Here is a 17,346-nt window from a genome sequence, read left to right as displayed (position 1 = left end):
CCGAGTGGGAGTGCGAGTGTGACTCCATGTGCCTTTTAGTGTAGGATCGTGCAAGCAGATGTGCAAGAGTGGGGTTGTGTGTGTGTGCATGCATGAGTGTGAGCAGGTGCCTGTGCATGCCTGTGTCAAGGGGCACGAGTGGGTGTGTGTGCACTGCATGAGGGAGGGCAGGAAGGAAGGGAAGTGGAAGCTGTATGCAAACGTGTGTGCCTGTGTGTGTGTAAGTGTGCACATTCATAAGTGTAAGAGGTGAGTGGGTGCGTGTGTGTGGTGTGGGTGCCTGAGTGCATTTGAGTGTATGGGTGCCTACATATGAGTGCATGCCAGTGTATAACTGTGTGAGCGTGTATGCATGTGAGGTGTGGGGGGTTGATTGTAGGTTACTTGTGAGTGTGCATACGCACGTGCCTGTGTACATGCATGTGCATGTGAGGGTGTGTGCAATATGGGAGAACCTGTGTGTGTGTCTGCATGTGTCGGGGGCGTGTGGGAGCACGTAGGTGGTGTGCACGTTGGTGTGTGTGTGTAGGCGTGTGTGAGTGTGCCTTGGCCCTCCCCCCCGCTTTCTGCAGCTGCTCGCCCCTGCCTGGCTCTGCCTTCTCTCCTGCTGTCCCCACCTCAGGGTCTCTGGTCTGTCCCGGCCCTCTGCTCACCTGCTCATCCTCCCTCCTGGGTCCGCCAGCCCCAGGTGCCTTGCCCGGGGAACCTTCCACGGTTCTACTTACGGGCTCATTTGGTAAATGCTGGCGCTCTCTGAGGGCGGGGGCCTGCACTGGAGCCCAGGACGGGCCGGCTGGACAGTCATCGCTGGGCCACGACACTGCCGGCCCCGGCTGTGCGCGCCCAGCACCCGGCACCACCGCCAGGGTGGGGGCCCCCTTGATAGTGGAGAAGCTGAGGCCCAGACAGCAGGTCTCCCACCCCAGGGGGTGCCTCCTGGCCCACCCACATGCCAGGCCTGACGGGTGTCGGCTCCTAGAATGCTGTCCCCGTTGGACATGCCCGGGCGCATGGATTTCCGAAGTCATCTCCCCATCTGGCTGCTTTATTAACCCAATTCGACTGATCGAATGATTGACATGTTTGCTGATTGGCTTCTCCCGCCCCTCCAGGGACCTGGGCCAGGTGCCCCCTACCTCCATCTCCACGAGTCCAGGAGGAAAGGGGAGGGAACCAGGACCCCCTCCCAGCCCTGTGTCACACACACACTCACAATTACGATGATACACGTCTGGTGATTGGGTCAATGTATGTGATCTTTCTGGAAGGCAATGCGCCAACATCTAACAAAATTAAAGGGGCAAATTCAAGGTGCAAGGGTGGTGAGGACAAGAACGTTTATCCATCATGTTCCCTGCTGGGTCCTGTAGGTGCTCCCTAACAGGTAACTGAATTTCCCCGGCCCGCGTGTTCCACTAGAAATTCGTCCCATGGTACAGGCACAGACGTGTGCCAGGATTGACGGAAGGGTATGCCCCCCGCGGCCCTCCCCGTGCCAGCGCCAGTGTGGAGCCGGCAGCAGGTGGCTGGTGGGGAGCAGCACAGGGCGCTCCTCGGCTGCACCCAAAGGACGGTGCTGACTTGGCGAAAGGCCGCCCCGCCCCGGAGGGGTTGGCAGCTCACGTCCACGCAAAAACCTGCACGCGGACGCTCACAGCGGCTTGGTAGTCGCCCAGGCTCGGGCGGACAGGACGCTGCCACGAGGGTGGACACGCAGACCGTGCTCCACGCAGATGTGGGAACATCGTTCAGCCCCGAAAGAAGCGAGCCGTGGAGCCAGGCGGAGCGCAGACCAGAAGCCCCACACGCGTGGCTCCAGGTCTACGACCTTCTGGAAACAGCGACGGGATCCGCGGCGGCCGGGGTGGGGGCGCAGGGGGATGAACGCAGCCCGGGTCCCGAGGGCGGTGAAACCCTCCCTGCGAGGCCCTAACGGCGGGCGCGGCGTCACGTGCAATGAAAACCGTGGGAAAAAATAAAAGAAAACCGTGGAAAGTACGAGGAGGGGTGGGGACCCTAATGTTCCACGTTAGTTCACGTGCGAGCTTCCTGTGGCGGCCCTAACACAGCCGTGACTTAGGCAACAGACATTTTTTTTAAATTTTTTAAAAATTTTTATTTATTTATGATAGTCACACAGAGAGAGCGAGAGGCAGAGACACAGGCAGAGGGAGAAGCAGGCTCCATGCACCGGGAGCCCGATGTGGGACTCGATCCCGGGTCTCCAGGATCGCGCCCTGGGCCAAAGGCAGGCGCTAAACCGCTGCGCCAGCCAGGGATCCCCAGACATTTTTTTAAAAGATTTTATTTATTTATTTGACAGAGAGAAGGAGAAGGGGCGAAGCAGACTCTCCACTGAGCAGGGAGCCCGGCGCGGGGCTCGATCCCAGGACCCCGGGATCACGACCCTCCCACCGCCGCAGCCCCGGGCGCCCCTAAGCAACAGGAAGGTATTGTCCCTGAGCCCCGGAGGCCATAGCGCAAGGGGGGCTCTGGCGGTTGGGGGGGATCTGGTGCTTGGAGTCCCTCGGCCTGTGGAAGCCTCGCCCCACCTCCGCCCTCACGTCCACCTGGCTTCTCCCCGTGTGTGTCTGTGTCCAAACGTCCCCTTCTGACACGGACACCCGTCCTGCCGATGAGGACCCACCGCGGGCCCCCTCTCCACCTGCCCCCCAAGCGAGCCCCCGCGCCTCAGTGAGGCCACGTGCACAGGCCCTGGCGGTTAGGACGTCCCCACCTTCTGCGGGGGCCACGATTCAAGCCACGGCCATTCCTAATGATGTGGAATATCGCTTCGTTAATTATGACACGCGCGGCCCGCGGTTGACAGCGGAGGAAAGGGGGTGGGGTGTGAGGCCCCACACGCGCTGCTCAGCTCTTCTGCAAATCTTTTTTTTTTTTTTTCTCTTCTGCAAATCTAAAGCTATTCTGGGGGCGCCTGGGCCGCTCGGTCGGTGAAGCGCCTCGGGCTCAGGTCACGATCCCGGGGTCCTGCGTGGGGCTCCCCGCTCAGCGGGAGCTCTGCTTCTCCATCCGCCCCCCTCCTCAAATGAATAAATAAAATCTTTCTTTAAAAACATTTTTTAAGGGGCGGCCCGGGTGGCACAGCGGTTTAGCGCCGCCTTCAGCCCAGGGCGCCATCCTGGAGACCCGGGATCGAGTCCCACGTCGGGCTCCCCGCAAGGAGCCTGCTTCTCCCTCTGCCTGGGTCTCTGCTTCTCCCTCTCTCTGTGTCGCTCATGAATAAATAATAAATAAAATTTTAAAATAAAATAAAAACATTTTTTAAGAAAGAAAGAAAGAAAGAAAGAAAGAAAGAAAGAAAGAAAGAAAGAAAGAAAGAAAGAAAATGTAGCAAAAAAACATGAAGATCCCTCAGGCCCCTCTGCTCTTCAGGCGACTCTATGGGAGGCTGTCTTGTGCCCTGAGACCCCTGAGACCCCCGAGACCGCCCCTCTGTCCTCCTAGCTCAAGAGCTTTGAGTGGGAAGGGGGCGCAGCGCGTATCTATGACTCCGTTCCTCTTCTATACACGAAGATAACGTCGCCAGCCTAACTGAAAACAGCGCTTATTGTCACTAAGAAAATAATAGTAACTGAACCCCATCCCACCCCGTCTTCAGCCCCTGTCCCGGCAGCCCCTCATTCTCAGGGCAGGGATGCACCCCTCATAACCCCAAGCTCCTCCGACTGCTGGGCCTTAGCATACGCTGTTCCCACCGCCGGGAAGGCTGTTCCCGTTTGTCTTCTGAATTAATGCCCGCTCGGCCTACGGCTCTCAGGGCAAACAGTTCCCTTCTCAAGAAGCCTCCGGGGCCCCTGCCCGGCCCCCTGTCCGGCCCCCAGCCCCTGCCCTCAGCCCCTGTTGTGCTGTAAGATCTGCACGCCCCCCCCCAGGAGCTCCCCAGCTCCCTGCGCGCACAGTAGGTGCAGGAAAGATGCTTCCAGCAATCACAGGCCAGATGAAGCGAAGCAGAGAACCCGTGGCTGCAGGCAGGGCCCTTCACAGCCGTCTGGAGCCCCCTCCCTGAGCCCCCAAGCCCAGGGGAGGGGGAGCAGAGGCCCCTTTAAGGGCCCAGCGCCACCTTCTTTTCTCAGCCCCAGGCACCCACCCACCTGAGCGAGCCTCAAGCAGCCCATTAAGCGATTTTTTTCCTCCACTTACAGCTACCGGCATCGACAGGGATACTCAATATCTGAGGGGCCGCTGGCCTTGGAAGAGAGATCGCAGCCGCCTCGATAAAATATTCTCTCTTGTCAGTGGCTCCCCCACCCCCGCGACGCCGCGTGCCTCATCCCCTCCTCTAATGAGCTCAGCTCTCCCCTCTCTCCCTCCCCGGCCCCTCCTCAGCCCTCCAAGCTCAGCTCCACGCTTGGGGGGTGGCGGTGCGGTGGAAGGAGAATCATTCCCACTTCCTACCTGTCCAGGTCCTGGTGGGACCACTTTCCCCAGGAAGTCCTCCGGGATCGCTGCAGCCCAGGCTCCAATGCCCGCAGCCCTGATGATCTCAGGCTGTGAGGTTGCGGGGGCGGCGGGTACACAGAGTGACTGGGGTCCACGTCGGGTCGCACAGAGGGTCCAGGTGCTGAGATCCTCCCCTGTCCATTGGCCCAAGAGGGAGAGGCAGAGGTGGGCTCCGGGGATTCCCAGCCCTGGGGGGCCAGGGCTGAGCCCAGGCAGAGCCAGGCAGGAGAGGGTGAGGGCGGGGGGGGGGGGGGGGGCTGGCGGCCGAGACTGCATGCAGGGGGCAGCAGTGATGACCTGGGGGGGCAGACAGGCCCAGTAATAGGGGTGAGCCATCCACCTGCCAGGGATGGGGAGGGGACCGTGGGGCCTGAGCCCCGGGGCAGTGGGGGACTCAGACGGCAGCCCCTCCCAGGTCCCCCTCCCCAGGCCCGAGCCACCCGTTCAGCTTCAGCACCAAGAACAGCTCCTATACCCCGCCCCACCCCCTGCCCGGAGGGCCCCTCACCGCACGACCCCTAGATGGACCCCACTGCCTCCTGGCCGGTCTGCGGGGCCTCCAGGGACCCCCTTGGGCCTCAGTGTCCTCATTAAAGTCAAAACAGTGCCTCGTCCTCAGGAAGCAGGGAGGATGGGGGCAGCAGGGGTCAGCATTGTTCGCAAACTAGGGTTCCTGGTTGCGGGCCGTGGTTTTCCTCAGCACCTAGAGCACCCAAAAGTCTTCACAGGGAAGGGACTCAGCGCACATGAATGTCTCCAGGATTTCTTTTCTTTTTTTAAGATTTTATTTATTTATTCATGAGACACACAGAGAGGGGCAGAGACCCAGGCAGAGGGAGAACCAGGCTCCATGCAGGGAGCCCAACGCGGGACTCGATCCTGGGTCTCCAGGATCACGCCCTGGGCCGAAGGCGGCGCTAAACCGCTGAGCCACCCGGGCTGCCGGTCTCCAGGATTTCAAATCGGATCCCGACCCCTTGTTTATAAAAGGGGAAACTGAGAGTGCTGAAGGATGGGGCTCAGCCCCTCCTTCCCGGCCAGATTCCAGAATCTTCTCTCCAGGCCTACAGACCTACTGCGCAGGGGGAGATGGGGAGGGACAGAGGCCTCTGGGGGGTGGGTGGGAGCACCGTCACCCAAGTACTGATCCAACATGTGGGGCGATACCAAGGTCCCCGAGGGCCAGCTCCAGCCTTGCTCTCAGGAAGCACGCAGGCCTGGGGGGAGCCAGAGGGAAAGCTCCAGGGTGGGGGGGCTCGGGGGGGGCATGAACCCCGCTGGGGCTGGGGTTCTACCTGGGAAGGGAGCGGAAGGTGGAGAGAGGAGGAGACATTGGAGCTGGGCTCTGCAGGTAGAGTAGGAGTTTCCTAGGGCAAGCAGAGGGACAAGGGAAGAGCACGAGGCTGGGCAGGAAGGTGGGAGGACACGGCCCACTGGGGAGGAGTCGGGGGGAGCTTCCCGCTCCTGGGGAGGACGGAGGTGGACTGAGGGCCGGGCTTGCAGCTGAAGCCTGCAGGGGCTCAGCCTAGAGGAGGAGGAGCTGGGGGGTGGCGGGGGGCGGGGGGCTGGGGTCGAGCTGCACGGAGGGACCCAGGCACCCACGGGGGCTGGGGGTGGGGGGAGACGGGACCAAAGCCTCACTCTCCCGCCATTCACCAGACATCAAACCCAGCGTCTCCCCCTTCCAGGATATTAATTTTTCAGAGAAGAAAATGCTTTTTATATTTTTTTCGAGGCAAAATATTGATAATGGGCTTAATGTGCCTTTCCTGCTTTTGTGTGTTGAGAGGGCTTTTCCGTCCTGGTTGCTACAGAGGCTGCACACCGCGCCCCCCCGCCCCGCCCCAGCCCCCATCCGCAGCCCCTCACTTGGCCGCCCGTGTCGGGGAGGGGGTGTCGATCGCTGCTGAAGGCTGGCGCAGCCGCCTCCCGCCCCGAGCCCCCCACCTCCGCCTCCACAAAGCCAGACACTCGCCGCCCCACGGTGGGTCGATGCGCCCCGCCAGGGGAGCTGGTGTTTCTGGCGGCTCCAGGCTGAGATACATTTCAGGTTGTTTGAAATCGGCCTTCCTTTCTCTCGTGGCCACGGGGAAGCAGGAAGGTGGGGAGGTCCATTCATCCACGCACCCCCTCGGCCATCACCCCTCACCTTGCACCTACTGTGTACCGGCCGGGTGTGGGGCCACAGCCAGCACTTGGGCAGACCCCAGCCCCTGGCTCCCTGGAGGTGGAGTCTGGGAGGGACAGGAGGGCGCTAAGCAAAACATTCCAGGAAAAAAAAAGAAAAAAAAACACTAAATCATAACAAGACCCTTGTAAGAGAGACATGAAGTGTGAGATCATGAAACGGCAAGGGGCTGATTTGAGTTTGGGGCCCGGAGGCCTTTCCTAAGGGGGGGTGACACTAAGTGGGACCTTGAAGAGCAGGAAGAGTGGCCCCTGCTAAGCAGGACGGTGAGGAGCTCAGCCTTCCTCTGCAGGGAGCAGCCTGTGCCAAGGTCCTGAGGCGTGAGATAGCAGAATCTGCTCCCTCAGTGGTTCTCAAGCGTAAGCATGCACCAGGATCCCCCGGGAGGCCCCCCGAAGCCCAGCCAGCCAGCCCCCCACACCTGGGGATACCCTACAAGTAATTCAGCAGGTGGGATCCTCAGCCGCTGCACCAGTGGAAGAGCACCAGTAGCTTATGAGACGCAGGCCTCAGCCAAACCCCGGGGTGGGCCAAGGGGGCCCTGGAGCCAAACGACCTCTGTGTGTGTGTGTGCTCTGGGGGGTGCTCACGGAAGCCTCCCGGCCTCCACCTCTCCATCCCCAAAATGAACACCATGAGCACCCCAGTTCCCTGCAACCGGAGGAAGGACGGACCAAGAAGCTTGGTGCAGAGCCCGGCACACAGCACGTGCTCAATTAACGTAAGTGCCAGCAACGAATGTCTGTGTGATTTTTTTTTTAAGATTTTATTTATTTATTCATGAGAGACACAGAGAGAGAGAGATACAGGCAGAGGGAGAAGCAGGCTCCCTGCGGGGGGCCCGATGCGGGACTTGATCCCGGGACCCCAGGGTCACGCCCCGGGCCGAAGGCGGCACCAAACCGCTGAGCCACTGAGGCTTCCCTGTCTGTGATTGACGACGGAGCAGGAGGCCTTTGCTGAGCCAGGTGCCCGCTCAGGATGCAGGAAGCAAGAGCATGTCACCCACGTACTCGGTAGCCATTGCTGCGTAATAAAGACGCAGGACCCCCAGCGCCAAGCGAGGCGCATCTATTACGTCTCGGGTTGCAGGCATCACCAGGCTGTGCGTGGCTTAACTGGGCCCACAGGCAACACTCAGAATTCAAGTCCTTGTGGCTGTAGGACTGGCGTCCGTGGTTGCTTCCGGGCTGTTGTCTGGGAGCTGGGCTGCTCTGAGTGACCAGAGTCCGTCTCCCGACACGTGGCTCCCTCTGCGGACCCCAAATAACATGGCAGCTCGTTTCTTCGAGGCCAGCAGGAGAGTGTCTGCTAGCACGGGGTCCTGTATCACATGACACGGTCACGGGAGAGAGATCCATCACCTCTGCCCTATTTCACTGGCTCTAAGCACGTCAAGGTAAGGGGTGGGGGCTCTGCAGGAGGCCACACCAGTCGGTGGAGGTGACAGGGACCGAGCCAGCTTGCTGCTCACCGCCCAGGGCCCCGGCCATGCCTCCCGGTGGCCACAAAACTATGAATGGCCATAGATACGGGCCTCTGTGCAAGTGCTTCTCTTTTTGCGTCGCCTGCTGGGGAGCTCAGAGCCAACCCTGAGGCCCGCCAGGGGCAAGAGAACCCCCTGACGCGGGTTTAGTGAATGAATTTGTCTTCCAGCTACAGCTTCTCTCAATGACATGTCTGATCCCCCTACCCCCGGCTGCCTTGGCCGACTGCCACCCCTCCACCTCAACTTTCTGGACCCCGAGCGGACCCCTAAGGACGGCATTTGGGCCCTGATGTCTCAGCTCAGTCATGCAGCCCCCCTCCCTGGTGCAATGCTGCGCAGGGCAGTGTGAGAAGCGGCCCGAGAGCCCAGCAAGGAAGTGGGTTAGGGAATCGGGACAGAAGCGGGGTCGGTTCTGGGGCGTCAGGTCTGAGAGCTGGGGCTTCGGGCACCACACGCCTTCAGTCAGAACGTGCACAGAGACGAAGGGACCTCCGGCAGGTTGGAACAACCAGGAGGGTGACGGCTCGGCAGCGACCTCCTGCCCGGGTCCTGCACCCAGGCCTGGGATGGGGGGCGGGGGCTGCCCTCGGCATAATCACGTACCCGCGTGCCTGCACCCACACGTCATGCATCTGCCGGCAGGAGAGTCAGGCCGCCTCAGGGACACATGGCGGCTGGGGACCCACACCAGGCCTGCCCAGGACCCCTCTAGCCACCGAGCCCCCCAGATGGGGGGGGAGGGCCCAGCACCGTGGTGTGTGCTTCCTCACGCTGAGTGTTCAGCTGCCCTCGTGAACTGGACAAGCCCTGACCCCACACTCCGGGTGCAGTAGGGCCGACCCCCCACCCCATGCACATGCTCCTAGTGTGTGCCACATGGCCTGAGCAGGGCCCGGGACACCAGGGCTCTCTGCGTGCCTTCCCAGGACTCCCAGGCTGGGGAAAGAGACAACAGGCAACGGGCAGGGGGCCCGGCGGTGCGGGGAGCAGAGGAGATCCCACAGGACAGGGTGGGATCAGCTTAGGGCCCCTGTGAGGTGCTGTCTTCGGAAATCCTTCCCCTCCCCAGCCATCCTCTTCCTTGAGCCACCTGCCTCTTTTCTGCCTGGCCTGGCCCGCCCCCCCCCACCCGAACCCAGGGCCAAGTCTGCATGAGGACCACGGCTAATGCGGGTGAGCGCTTCCCACGCACCAGGGCCTGCTCCGACGCGCACCTAACTTGTATCAACTCACTACAATTCAATGTGATCCCGTTTTCCAGATGCGGAAACCGAGGCACAACACATTGGGCGCCTCACTCAGAGTTCGTGAGCAGGGCCCTGAGTCCGCACCGCAGTTCTGGAACTGTCAGGTAGCCAGAGAGCCGAGGCGTGAAACGGGACCCATTGCCCTGGCCTTGCCCACCTGCCGGGGGCGGGGGGGCACCTAAACTGAGGCTGACGGACTCTCCAATGGTGCCCAGGGATGCTGAATCCAGGACCGCCGCCCCACTCTGAGCGACCCCCAGGACACCCGACTCTGGCCTCTGGCCTGCTTGCCCCACTCTCAGCCCCCTCATCTGCGCCCCAGCAAGAGGAGTCGGACGACGAGGGGGGTTTGTGCACAGAACACACCCGTGAGGCGAAGGCGGGTCAGCCTGAGGCCGCCTGCCCCACTTGCTGCGGCCCTGCTGCTGCCCAGGGGGGTCCCCTGCTGTCCCGTGGGGGTCCCCACGGGCTGTGGCTCGGCCGCACAGACTGGAGGGACAAGGAGCAGCCCCCCTGCCTGCCCAGCCCCTCCCCACCCCCCACCCTCTTCTCCTCCCTCCTCCCAGGCCCAGCTGGAAGCCCAGGCTCGGGCCCTGGTCCTCTGGGTCCCTCTGGCCTCACCGCCCACCTGTTTTCGCTCCCTGAGCCTGGGGCAAGGACACAGCTGGGTGGCCGCACCTGCCACGCGCGGTTTCTGAGCCTCTGCCAGGTGCACTCGAGTTTGCCCTGCGTGTGTGGTTTGTGTCCATTCCACGGCTAAGCCAGCGATGGGGGTGAGGGGGTGCTGGGCTGGCCCCGGATCGTGCGTGGGCACCAGAAGGCCCTCAGTCATGTTCCCCATCATCGCTGGGCACCACGGCACCCACGGGACGATGGCACCCCACACGCTAGGGCTCAGTTGCCCCACAAAGCAGCCAGGGTGGGACTCAGTCTCTCCACGAAGGAAATGGGTGAGTGCAGGAAGCCGCCCCTGGGGGGCTGAATCAGCCACAGCCCCACGTAGCGAGGTGGGGGGCTAGGGGCTGGGCCTACACACACCTGCCTGCACCCCATCTTCCTTTCTGCATCTGGGGTCCTCAGGTCTTTGATCTTCCCAGGCAGCTGAGAGGTACCTGCTCTGGGAGGTGGTCTCACCTGGGACACAAGCAGGGGTGGACCAGGTGACCCTCCATCCTTCTGACCCCTCCCGACAGGGGGCCCTCCCCACCAGCCTGTGCCCTATGGACGCCCCCACTGTCTGTGTCTCCCCAGCTCCAGGCAGGGGTGAGGGGAGGCAGGGGCTCGAGGAAGCTCTGTCCTCCACCAAGTCGCCCAGCCAAGTCCCAGGAGAGGCCCCGAGAGGGGCCGGCCCCAGCCTCCCAGGCGCAGGGACTTCAATAATAGAAATGTGTTGTTTGTTTTTTAAAAAATGAGGGAGGAAGAGAGGGAAGCCCAGCGATTCCTCTCGCAGTCGCAGAAGTGCAGGGATTTATTACGGAGGCAATGACAGAGGGAACGTGGGGATGTGGGGGCTGCTCCGAGGGGCTGGGTGGGGTGCTCGGGAGGGAGGTGGGCTAACCCGCAGTTACAGCGTTAGCGGCGGGTGGGGGGAAGGGGGGAGGACAGAGGAGGGAGGAGGCCTGAGAGGAAGAGAGTGGGGGAGGGGAGGGGCAAGAGCGGGGTGAGAGGAGCCGCAGGACTCCCCTTCCTTACGCGGCGGGGAAACCGAGGTGGCCCTCAGCGCCCCAGGTCCCAGGGCTCTGCTTCTCCGCCGCCTAGGCTTCCCCAAGGGTCAGCTCCTGCGGTCCAGGTGTGGCGGCCGTGTCCTTCTGGGGGGAGCCCGTTGACCCTTCCCCTCTGGGTCCCTCTCATGTTTAACCGGCTGCTGGGCTGCGTGGGAGGGTCCAGGAGCACCCCCACCCTCGTCCAGGCTGTGAGCAGCCCAGCACCCGGCTGCTGGTTCCCAGGCCCCAGATGTGGGCGGTGGGCGGGCTGTCTCTCCCCGTCCCTCCCACAAACCTGCAGTGGGGAGGGGGCATGGGTCCCTGGGATTGTCACATGACTGGTCAGAGGAACGTTCTGTGCACCTGAAACCCCTGCCTCCCAAGGTCACCGGGACACAGCGCTGCCAGCTGGACACACCCACGTGTCCACGCAACACGTGCAGACTGCAAGTCCCTGAGGGCGCGGAGCCAGGCCACCCAGCCCTGCAGGCCCGGCGGTCGCAGGCCGCCAACCTACCTCCCGGTGCCTGTTTCCTCATCTAGAAGGGGGTATAACCAGAGCGGCTGCCCCGCGGTCCCACCTCCAGCAGCTCACAGGAGGCACGCGGGGGAGGGGCAGGCAGTAGAAGGGGGGCTCTGCTGGGCGTCTGACTCCCCGGGGGAATCTGGGACCCCTCACCCCTGGGCAGGGCGGAGTGACGCAGGGGAACAGCGCCCACCCCCCAGCAGGGACTCACCTGCCAGGCTCAGCTAAAATCTCTGCCCCCCACACACATGTGCCATGGGCTCGGTCCGTCCCCACCACATCCGTCCTGAGCCCCACTCCTGCACACCGAGTCTGGGAACAGTTGTTCTAGAGGCTGCCTGGCCTTCTCCCTCTTGGCATCGGGACTGGCACTCAAGGCTTGGCCCTGACACCGCCCCCACTCGGTCCGCTTTATCTCATTGACTCATTCAACATGTATTTCCTTAATGAAGGCCTGTGAGGAGCCCAGGGACCCGAACGACAATCTCTGGGGCCCTGGCCCTCCCCTGCCCCTGCCCCCGCCCCCCTCCCCGATCCTAAGGGGTCTTTCATCCCTTGCACCCACCCCATGCAACTCCTACACATCCCACAGGACTCAGCCTCAAGGTCCTCTGCAGGGAAGGCCCCTGCCCTGCCCCTGGTCCTTACCAGGAGGAAGAAGGACCAGAAGGACGGTGTCCATCCCTCCTCCCCCTCATCCCTCCTCCCCCAGCCCAGGAGCCCCGGGAGGGGCAGAGAGGCCTCAGCTCTGGGGAGGGGCTGCACGGGGAGCTTTGCTCAAATCCAGGGAGCGGCCCAGTCTCGCCCCCCCACCTGTAGGGCCTGCACCCGGACCCCAGCGCCCCTCCGAGAGGGCCCCCCACACCCAGGGAGGCAGCGAGGGGGTGGGGGCCGTCTGCCCTGCGGGATGGACGCGGAGTCTCTGCCTCCCCCTACTTCCTGGCCGGGCGGAAAGGGTGCCATGTGTTCAGATAAATGGCGCGTTAATGGGGCGCCAGGTCGGGGCGAGGCTGCGCAGCCGGATGCGCCCGGTTACCTGGCGCGGGGCGCCCGACCCTCCCCGAGCAGGAGCGCGGCGTCCTCCGCCCGGCTGGGGCCTCGGGCTCCCGGGCCTGTGCCCCCCGCCTCGGCGCGGCGCCCCGGGGTCCTTGGCCCTGCGCTCGGGGTGTCCCAGCCGGGGGGCCGGGCTCCGCAGGCCAGCGCCGCGCCCCGGGAGAGGCGCCCCGACAGCGCCCAGGGCCGCCGGCCTCCGCAAGGCCCCGCCGTGCCCCCGCGCCCGCTCCGGGGGTGCGCGCCCCTTTCCGCCCGGCGCGGAGCTCCCCGGATTAGATGGAGACGTTTACGTGTTTAATTGTTGCAGGAACCTGCCTTCCGGGAAGGGCGGGGGCGCTCGGGCTGCGCGGGGGCGGGGGTCTCGCTGGGCCGCGGGGGCCGCAGCTCCGCTGGGGGCGGCGGGGGCGCGGGGGCGGCGGGGGCCCCTCCGGAGCCGCGCGCCTGACGCGGGTTTCGCTGCGCCCGGGAACCTCCGCCCTCCGCGCCCGGCCCCCAGCGGCGAGCGGAGCTGGGCAGTGGGGTGGCTCCAGCGGCTCCCGCCCCCTCCCTCAACCCCAGGAGCCCGCGACCCGCGTCCGGCCGACCTGGCCTCAGTTTCCCCGACTGCTCGCCGCTGGGCAGACTCGTAGTGTCCTCTCCAGCTCGCGAAGGAGGAGGGGTGCTCTCGACCAAGCCCAGACGAGACGGTCGGGGCCTGGCGAGGGGGGGACGATCGTGCCCCCGGGCCGCTGGCTGCGCCTCCCCCACCCCACCGGGCCTCACCTTTCACTACCTGGGCGTCGCAGGCTCGCCCCGCCCGGCTCCGGACCGCGCCGCGCTGGCCTGGCGCAGAGGAAGGGGAAGCAGGTGGAGGAGGAGGGAGGAGAGGGAGCCGACCTCGGGCGCCCCGGGGGGTCACTCTCCAGATGGGGAGACTGAGGCAGGGACGGGGGGGGGGTGTCCGGGCGCCCTCCCCTTCCTCCGGCCTCCACCGCCCTCCCCGGAGGACAGAGGGGCGCGGCGGGGGAGGGATCCCCTCTAACTGCGTCCCTGCCACTCCCGGCCTGCGGGGCCGCGTCGCCAGGAAGGGGACAGCACCCGGGGCCCCAGGGTCACACACAACCCCGCGCCCCGCAGACGCCCGGCCCCGGTGCCCCCGCGCAAACAAGAGCCGTGTTTGCCGAGAGCGCGACGGGCGGCGCGGCCCGGGAGCGATGAGGATTCGATGGAGCCACGCGGCGGGGGCAACGGAGCCCGGGCGGGCGCGGGGATCGATCGGGCGCAGCTGTCGCCGACCCGCCCGCGGGAGCATCCGCCCCAGGCCCAGCGCCCCCGGGCACGGCGGACAGCGGGCGGGCAGCTTCGGTCTCCAGCCCGCCAGGGGCGAAGCCCCAATGTCGTGGCGCCCCAGGTCCGGCCCTCGGGCGGTACCCCGCCCAGCCTCCGAGGTGGAACCTCTGCGCGCCCAGCCCAGCCCGGCCCGACCAGGATCCCCACGGGGCCTGAAAAGCCTCGCACCCTCCCCCCAAATCTGAATCAAGTCCTCCGACCCCGCCTGAACGAAGGCGCAGAAGTCTGGCGGGAGGCTGAGGGCCTACCGAGCCCCGGCCAGGATTTGGGGGCGTGGGCAGGTTCCGGGGACTGGAAGTGGGCCGGTGCGAGGCCAGGCTGCGGGGCAGCTGGAAGGGGACACCCACCCGCACTATTTATTAAAACCTTCCTCTAATAAAGACCCGGGTGCACAGAGGCCGGTGACTTTCATTTCGGTGGGGAAGAATCGAATCACAAAATCAGCCACGGGGGCGGAGGGACCTGGGGGAGGCCCCAAAGGGAAAACCTGGGGTCTGTCCCCCTACTCTGCTCAGCTGCGCCACCGCAGGGGCCAGAACCAGACGGGAGGGGCTGGACCGCAGTTGGTTACGGAGAGTTTCCAGCTTGGGAGGGAGACCAGCTTGAAGCCCCGGAGGCGGCTGGGCTCCCGGGGTGGGGAGGAGGCCGGAGCCGGGCACAGAGAGGGTGGGCGGCAGCCCGAGGCAGCCCAGCGCGCACTGACACGGCCCGGAGTTAAACTCGTTTTCCTGTGGGGGATACTGAGGCTGGAGAGCTTCAGCGAGGTGGCCAAGGTCCCCCTAGGAGGGAGGATGGGGGTTTCCCTGCCCCCATCCAGCCCACCCCCCACCGCAATTTGCCTAATGACCTAAGATCGATCAGGGCCCGAGCCTCCCGCCTGCCCCGGAGCCGGCTCAATTCTATTTTACTAATTACTAAAAGGCCGCTGGTGGGGGAAGCCGGTTCAGGGGTTCCAGGGGCCTCCTTCCTCGCTGGATGCTGGCAAATTTTTGTTCAACCTCCCAGTGGGAGCGCAGCCCCTCTGGGGAGCAAGATCCCTGTTCCCCGAGGGAGTCCCAGGCCAGGCCGGCGGCGGGGTGGGGGCCTGCTGGCGGGGGGCCAGCCGCCCTGCGCTGCGGGTCTCGGCCCAGGTGGGGGGGGCCTGAGGCCGGGGGCTCCGCCTCCAAGCCACTGGCTGGCATCTTTTTTTTCTCAAAATGGACGCTTTCTTCTTGAGAAGAGCCCTACACGCTTGTGATATAAATGAAGTGATAATGGAGCTGGGGGAAATACATAAAGAAGGAAGCAAAAGCCTGCATGATGTGGGCCCCCGTGGGGCACCCTGAGTCCGCACTTGGGGGTACTTTCTTCCGCCTTGGTTTTCCCGCCCCGGCTCCTCCACCCTGCCTGAGCTGCACTTCCTGGGCCTGGGATGTGATCATTTTATGGAGCCTGATTGATTTTTAGATCCCACGATTATTTTTAATTATCTGTGATTGTTGGAGGGTAGAAATGGGGGGCTCAGGCTGGGGCTCAGCACTATCGAACCCGCCTCCCAGACCCAGTCTGCATGGGGAGGGGGATAGTCAGTGATCTGGACTCCCGCTCTCCATCTCTGTCTTCCCACCTGGAAAATGGGTGTAAGAATGGAAAATGTGGAATCACATACAATCCCCAGAATGGAAAAGCCCGGGGGCCGGACCTGGGCAGTGTGAACACTTGGACAGAACCCAGGGACCAAGGGGAAGGCCAGCCCTGGCACCACCAGGACTGAGGCGGCGAATGGTGGCTTGACCCCTTCTTGGGACTACGTGAGGAGAGGGTGCGTGGCTGGAAAACAGGAGGCAGCTACTAAAAGCTGAGTCGTGAGCACGAGGCACCGACCCACTGACCGGTCTGCTTTAGCCCTATCCTCCCCAGGACTTGGACCAGGCTGTTCTCCTGTGTGATCCCTCCAAGCAGGAGTCCTGCTCATCCAGGCCCCCCAACTCCCTTGTGCTTAGAGACAGCACCCCTCCCCCAGCTGGCTCAAAGGTAGCGGGCAGGAAAGCAGCCCCCCCATCATGGAGGGGAAGGCAGACTCAGAACGGGCCCTGGCACAGGGGCCAAGCTCAGCCCTGTTCCACATCCACAGGGGAGGGGAGAGGTGGTGAAGGGGGGTGGAGGGGGGTGAGGGGTTTGCATGGAGTGGGGGCTGGCTCCCTGCCAGGGTCTTCCATCCCCCCACATTCCCCCCCCCCCAGCAGCAGCTTACAGCCCAGGTCGTCCCTGCTGAGATGGGCCTGCCTGGGGGGGGGGGGGGGGCTCCAGCAGAGGCCTCACTGGCTTTCCCCCCAAAGGTTAAAGGGTGGGGTTGATTTGGGGATGCCCTCCCCACTCTGGCCTTGAGACAGAGGCAGTCTTTGGTGGCAGGCCTGGTCACGGGGGTTTCCCCTCTGTGATCCGCCTCTTACCCCACTGGAGGGATCCCGGAAGGGGTCGTCTTTCTGAGGGCAGGAGCCTCCCTGTGTCTCCCAGTTCTCAGGTGTCCCTGGGCCTCAACTGTCTCCAGGTGGGGAAAGGAGCACCTTCACTCCCCCACCCAAAAGAGCAACCTTGGCCTTGGACACGGAGGCTTCTTAGGAAGGAGAGAAGACATGTTCTCTGCCCCACTGCGCTGGAAAAGGACAGGGGCCTTTAAGGGTCACCCCGAGCTGCTCCCACGCTGGAGATGGAGGAAACTAGGAGAGCTTGTACGTGGGAGGTGCCTTCGGCACCCTGGAGGTCCGGTGCTGCAGTGTACAGCTAGGGAGACTGAGGCCCAGGAGCAGCTCCAGACACTTGGGGCAGAGAGCCCCTGAGGACCCGGCTTTTCAGCAGCACCCCCTGGAGAGGTGGGAGGGGCAGGGACTCCCTGTCGAGTGCCGGTTAGGAGGACCCTGCCTCCCCGGCCTGTGTGCGCCCCTGGAAGCGGGGGACGGCTGGATGGCGGCCCCCACCCAGCCACATTGCTGCGCACTCCCTGGAGGCGGACCTGGGGGGCGTCGGGCGGGACGGTAGCCCCCTGACCCTCTGCGAAGAGGCGCAGACAAGAGCGCCGCAGCCGCACCTGGGGCACAGTGCGCCCTGGGAACCCCTCCCCAGGTGCGCGGTCCGGCCGCCCCCGGGGCGCGGCGGGCGCAGGCCGGGGACCCCGGAGCCCGAGCCTGGCCCGGTCGGCGCGCCCGGCGCTCGAGGGGGCCGGGGCGGGCGGAGAGCGAGGCGGGAGGCGGCGGCCGGGGAGCGGTGGGCGGGGGTGCTGACGTCAGACCCGGGCCCGGGCGCCGGCGGCCGCTCCCCCGCCACATCCTGGTGGCCGCGCTCGCAGCCGGGCCGGGCGGTGCGCCGCG

The sequence above is a fragment of the Canis lupus genome, chromosome 19 (genome assembly GCF_048164855.1).
Source record: "Canis lupus baileyi chromosome 19, mCanLup2.hap1, whole genome shotgun sequence".
Taxonomy (NCBI): Eukaryota; Metazoa; Chordata; class Mammalia; order Carnivora; family Canidae; genus Canis; species Canis lupus.
The sequence above is the reverse complement of the archived record's forward strand: the minus strand, read 5'-3'. Positions refer to the sequence as shown.